This window comes from Abrus precatorius, unplaced genomic scaffold, assembly GCF_003935025.1.
Source record: "Abrus precatorius isolate BTA unplaced genomic scaffold, Abrus_2018 Scaffold6, whole genome shotgun sequence".
NCBI classification, from domain to species: Eukaryota; Viridiplantae; Streptophyta; class Magnoliopsida; order Fabales; family Fabaceae; genus Abrus; species Abrus precatorius.
The window spans coordinates 9,630,821-9,638,358 of NW_020874406.1; positions in this window are offsets into that span (position 1 = coordinate 9,630,821).

Consider the following 7,538-nt stretch of genomic DNA (forward strand, 5'->3'; position numbering starts at 1 on the left):
CTACGTACCTTGAATATATAGCCAAACATTCCCTTTACCTTCAAACTAGAACGGGGTTTGACCAAAAAAACATAAGTAAAATGGGGTTGCCAAATTACTCATCTGATTAACACGGGTAGTTAATATGAAACAAGTGCCCCTTCTCATAAGCGTGCGCTTAGTAGGGATTCATTTTGCCATATTTAGTTAAAATTTCAACTCCCAACATATTTTTTATGAGGATAAAATATATTCTTTATTTCTTCAAAAACTTCTACATCCTTATCATAAATGTGCAACTTCATTTAGGAAAATTATTTTTTAATTGATTACTTCCATAATAACATTGTTAAAAAAATTATTTTTTTATAATTATCCATTAATTCTACTTATTTGTTGTTATTATTTTGAATTATAATTATTTTAAATTATAGATAGAATATCATATTGTTACATCTATATCTTATTTTGTAATCTAACATGTGTATATACACATCCAAAATAATGAAAGTAATATCATTATTATTTTCTATAGAGTTACCTTAACTTCACAACATATCGATCCTACCTCTTAGTAGTTATGGCTATCTTTAACTCTTCTTCCCTCTTCAATGTTTCTAGCACTTTTAAATTGTCTTGCACTAACATTTACATTTGAAAATGACAAGTTATCACTCTCCTCTCCAGTTAGGGATGGAAACAGGCTAAGCTAGGCTAGGTCAGGTTTTACCTTAAACAGGCCTGACCTGTAACATAATTATTAGGCATGAGTCTGACCTGTTACCTTTTAGAGGCTTTATTTTCAGCCTAGTCTGGCCTGGGCTAACCTGAAGCCTATTAATAAAGCCTGTTACAAAAAAAAATATCTTAATATTAATGAAACTATAAATATTTTATTATCAAATTAATTTATATATTTTTTTACTTTTCATCTGTGTTATTAAAAATTATTAAATAATTGTAATAATTTTATAAATAATTTTTAAAATATTATTTGAGCACTAAGTATAAATGTTTCATATTAAATAATTTTTTTATTTTTTATTTATTTTTAAAATTATTAAATTATTAAAGATTTTAGTTTTTTTTAGGATCATATTTTATTTGTTTAAAGACATCTTATATTTAATAAATAAAGTCATAGTAAACATATAAAATTGATCACAAAAAGTAACATTCACATAATTTGTTGAATTAGCTGAAAGAAAATTATTATATTTTAAAAATAAATAAATTTAAATTCAATGTAATATATATATATATATATATATATATAATGAAAATAATAATAACTATTAAATTAAAAAAATAAAATAATTACAAAACATTTAATTTTATTTATTTTATTAATTTGTTATTTTAAATTAACAAATACACGTAAAATTAACAATACTATAACATTAATATAATATAGAAAACTATTACTGATACAATAAATTAAAATATATAATTATATATAAAATATAAATTGATAAATGATCTAATAATTTAATTTTTCATTTATGTAAGTATTTACGAATTATTGAATTTCAAATGTATGTTAATAAATTTATTAAAGTATTAAAAATTTTAATTATTTTTTATGATAATTATATTTTGTTTGTGTAAAGATATCTTATATTTAATAAATAAAATCACAGTAAACATATAAAATTAATAACAAAACATAATATTCACAAAATTTGTTAAATCAGCTAAAAAAATTATTATATTTAAAAATTAAATAAATAGTCATTGTAAAAATTATAGGTAAAAAATATTTATATTATAAAATTTAAGGATGCAGAAAAATAACATATGAGCATAATAAGAATTAATAAAATTTATATTTAAATTAAAATAACTTATATTTCTAAACTTTTATCTTAATAAAAAATATGTAATAAAACTTAATATATATATATATATATATATATATATAATGACAATAATTATTATTATTAAATTAAAAAAATAATTACAAAATATTTAATTTTATTTATTTTATTAAATTTTATTTTAAATTAACAAATATACATAAAAATAACTACACTATAACATTAATATAATATAGAAAATATTATTGATACAATACATTAAAACACACACACACACACACACATATATATATATATATATATATATTATAAATTGATAAATTAATTAATAATTTAATTTTTTATTTATACTTTTTTTTATAAATATTTATTAATTATTGAATTTTGAATGTATATTAACAACTATATTTCTTAAGAAAAAATCTATTTACATCTATGTCAAATTTATGAAAAATAATTATTTAAAATTTGACATATTTATATTTAGATATGTTACTGTACACTGTGTATCTGGTATGTAAAAATTTTTTATATATACTTTACTCAAAAAATTTATACTAATAAAAATAAAATACATATTCGGTTACAAAAAGTATATATTATTATATATAATTTATTTAAAATTATATTATTTATATTATTTAATATATGGTCCTATTATATATATATATATATATATATATATATATAGTATGTGAAATTTTTTATTTTATTTTCTATCATTTTTTTATAAAATTTTAGTTTCGAATAAAATATAATTCATATTTATAGAATTTTTATTTATTATAAATAAAAATAATTAAACATAATATATTAATATAATAATTAAATAATAATAATATTAAAATTAAGAATATAAAAAATATATTCATATAATATTATTATTTCATTTTTTAATTTTGTTTTGTTCAATTTTGATTACTTCTTATTCCTGTTCAAAGATTTAACCACTCTTTAACTTATTTAAATATAACAAATATGATAATTTATTATTAAATAAATTTATTATTTAAAAAGTGTAATCGTGTATAAATATTTTTAATTTTTAATAGAATATAATTTCTATTTATTATAATTATAAATAAAAAAATTATAACATAATATATTAATTTAATATAACAAAATTAAAAGTATATTATTAAATAACTTTATTATTTAAACATATTTTAACAGTTGTATTTTTAAATTATATTTCTGAGCTAATCTCTTATTTACAGAATTTCCCGCCTTCTTGGTGTGATCACTATTTTCATAAAAGTAGCAACGCAAAAGTTCATGATCTGCGCTTGTTTACTTTCGTGAATAATAAGAGTCACGCGTACCTTGAACGATCACTTTTGTAAGGAAAAGTGATTATGCACAACTTGAACAATCACTTTTGTCATCAATAGTGATAACGCGCAGCTTGCTTTACTAGAGACTTCTCTTGAACAATCACTTTTGTGAACAAAAGTGATCACACGCATTTTGCTATGCTGTGGAACTCTCTGGAATACTCACTTTTGTGAACAAAAGTGATCACGCGCACTTTACTATACTGGGGAACTCTCTGAAATGCTCACTCTTGTAAACAAAAGTAACTACGAGTGCTTTGCTTTACTGGAGAACTCTCTAGAACGATCACTTTTGTGAACAAAAGTGATAATGCACATGTCTTTCTTCAATATTAAGCTTCTGTAACAATCACTTTTGTGAACAAAAGTGATAACATCCAGCTATTGCTTCACCAGACCTTGTTCCTTGATTCTAATTTTTTGCTACTTTCTTTTACTTTCTCTCTTAATCCTCCAACCTTATGATCTTAACTCAGAGTTTCCTGCAAAATAGGTTCTAATTAGTACTTTTTACATAGAAAATTCACAAAATCTAAACAATTAAACTATTTAGAACTGAACTGAACATTCTATTATTTTTATGAGTTTTTCAGCTTTCTCCATCATGTTTTTCATATGAAATGTATTAAAAACTAAGATAAAATAATAGTAAAATCTGCATTTATCAGGTATCGAATATCATGATATTGGTGCTTGTGTTTGTACACATGAACACCCATCCACTTATAAAGAACTCCACAACCATCTACTTACTCATGGCGACTATGTTGAGCACTTAGATGTTAAGATTGGTTCTCTCCTTAACACTACAACATAATTGGTCACTTTTCAACTTGACATGAACAATGTCTTCTTACATGATTTTTTAAGCGAAGAGGTCTACATGCAACAACCTTTAAGCTTTGTTCATTTTAAAAAGCACCATGTTTGTTGTCTAAGAAAGTCCATCTATGATCTCAAGCAAGCATCACGGTGCTTGGTTCCAAACCTTACGTAAAATCCTAAATGGCTATGAGTTTGTTAACTTGTAATGTGACTCTTCTTTATTCATTTTCAGATTTGGAAGTTTAGTTCTATACACACTTATGTATGTTGGTGATATTATTTTTATAGGTAACTCCTTTAGCAAAATTATTGAGCACATTACAACACTCTCTCACACCTTCTTCATTAAAGATTCAAGAATATTGACATATTTTTTAATATTAGGATAATTTACACTGCCACATATTTATTTCTTAGTCAACATAAATACATTGTTGACTTCCTTGAGAAAACTAAAATGGATGAAGCCAAGTTTGTCCTCACTCCTATGTCAACAAGCACTCTCTTGTGTAAGAATAATAGTTCTCCAAGCATTGATGCCACCTTTTACTAGGATTAGACAAAAAAAATTAAGTTATGTAAGTCTAATTTATAACTAATTTTAAATTTTTTAAAAATTAGATACATGTTAACCTAGTTTTTTGATTCACCATATTTTTTTTAACATGGATTAGTGTTTTAAATCCACTCTCCAAAATCATATTTTTCTTTATTCATTCAAATATGTGTTGTACATGGAGACAATATCTTATGTCTTAACTTATTAGACCTTCGTGTTGTATCAATTGAGAAAATTTGTTTATAACTACGTTTTATGACTAGTATTTATTTATTAACCTTAATTCTTATAATTAAGATTAAATAACTCAAATAATATTTTAAAAATATAATAAATATTTTTAAATTTAGTTTTTAAGAATTTAAAATATAATAACATAATATTTTTATTATTATTTAATATTATTAATATTTATTTTTATAGGTTTTAATTTAAACTTTTATCATCAACTCTATTTATTAAAAATAGGTTAAATTATAAATTTAGTCTTGACCTGCATTTTCTAGTTCCCACATAAGAAAGTTACAATTTAGTCCTATATGCGTAAACATTTTTAAATTAGTCCTTACCGTTTAAAACATGTTCATGGCATTAAATAAGAAGGACAAAAATTTAAAAAAAATTATATAAGGACTACAATGTAACAATCAACTGGACTAATTTGTAAATAAGTGTCATATTCTTAAAATTTTTAAATTTACAAAATTTAGAAAAAAGCTAAAAAGTTATATCATAAGTCCATATTTTGATATGCTTTATTATATTTATACACTTGGAGCTTATTTTGTGGGTATTTCACACTAATTTTATTGTTAATTTTCACAGTTAAGTATAAGAGACCTATCAGTGGATTATGAAAATATTCTGGGCAAAAATTGAATAAAGTAGCTAAATTGCTTAGCACTTTTTATGGGTGTGCTTCGTATTCAAACACGGTCATGCTTGGTTGATATGCATAGCTTTGCTACTTTAATTTGGGATCAAATTTTGAAATTTAATTTTTGAAAGTTTGAATTCATATCAAGTTTGAAAAATTCAAAGGAATTTTCAGCTAAAATTTCAAATGTTGGCAAAGTCGATTCCCTTTCTTAGAGATAAAACTTATTTGTTAAAGGTCATTCCACACCCTATATAAAGAAGACTCATGCTCCCAATAGAGGACAACTTTTCTTCACCATCTTCCTCTTCTAAATTTTTTAATAAATCAACCATTGAGAGTTATTAGAAAGTGGGAGATCATTGGCAAAAGACGATGAATGTTCCTTTGGAGTTTGAGTAAGTTATTGAACGTCTCTTAAAGAATGAGAACTTCTTTCATTTTTCGTCCCTTTTAGGTTTCTTCAATTTGAATTCTCTTTTGAGATTTTATGCATTTGTTTATAATGCTTTTTGTTGTTTATTTTATTATGAGTAATTAAATCCACAGCTAGTGTTATAGTGGATCTTATTTTGCACTCTATATGATTTTTATGTTTAATGACATGTTAGGTTCTCTTTAATGTTTGGTTTTAACAATATTAAATTGAATTTTGCATGTTAAAAATTAATCACCCTTAGCATCTCATAATTAGTTACATCATAGGCGACTGTATCACATATAATTAATGAAACTATAGGATAAAATAAGACAAAGAATTAAGTAGATCAAACTTAATCCTTATCTTCCAACAATTATTAAATTAACAAATTCATAGGCTTCTTATGCTTTCTCTATATTTTTGCCTTGCGTGATAATTAGGAGTAATTGCCTAGGAAAAATAATATTAATATTGCATTATCATTTGATGTTAATAGAATAAGTATGAGTGATTGGTAAACATTAGAGAAACTAATATTGAAATTAAATTAAAGAAAACATAAAAAAATGTAATAGGTAAAACCATATGCTCTAAACTCATCTCTTCTAATTATGTCAAGAATTGCTTTATTATCTTTTTAATTGTCCTTTGAATTTAATTTGTTTTTGTTTTTAATTCACTATACTTCCTTTCAGTTTAAACAATTAAATCAAAGTGTTTTTGGTACTTAAAATAATCTTTGTAGAACAATAACTTAGAAACTTAATTTAAACCTCTATTATTTTTTGATTGGTAGACTTGTCTACTAATATTATATCTTTACTTGAACTTATATCTAGTATAGTTTTGTATCCTAAAATAGTTTTTTTTAAAGAAAAAAGTATTTTTTAAAATATTTTATAAAAATTATAATAAAAATGTTAATACTAATACTTTATTTGTTTATTTGAATGTACAATAAAAGATAAATATATAAAATAAAAAATTATTGATTAAAATTTTTGAAATTGAGTTTTGTTAATCTTGTATTTGAAACACATTTGATTATTGATTAATAAAAAATTTGTTTTATTTTATAGAATTGTGAAAGCATGAGTCTTTAAAGTTGATTTTAAATATTTAAAAGTAATTTTTTTATTATTTTATATTATATTAAAGTTATATAAGTGTAAATAGATATTATCAGGCCTGTAAATTTATTATTAACCTGTAATATTTTGTATTTATTAAATATTAATTAAAGGATTATTTGATATTAGAATAGAGTTAGATGGAATTTGAAAAAAAAAGTGAACAATAAAGTCGGCGTGAACAATAACACATGAACAATACCAATTTTTTTTTTTTTGAAATTTTGCCTATAAATAAGGGGTCTTGTACGAAATTTTCATTTCTTTACACTTCTCAAAGGTTCTAGAGAAATCCAAGACCATATACTACCATTTTCTCTTATACTAAACCTTCTTAAACTTATATTTTTCACCAGATTTAAGATTCTACTGTCTGTTCTGAAGGATTTGAAGTAAATTTCTATAAATTTGAAGTTAGATTTATCGTTCGTTTCTCTTCTTCTTCTCTTTCTTTTAAATAGTTGATGATATCATAGGAGAAACTTCATTGTAGAACTAAATCTTTAGTGGATCTTGCCGTAAAACAGGTAATATTTGGTAGATCTGGTGTAAATCGTTGTTCTAAGGTAAGAGGATCTTACTTTAACTATTAAATA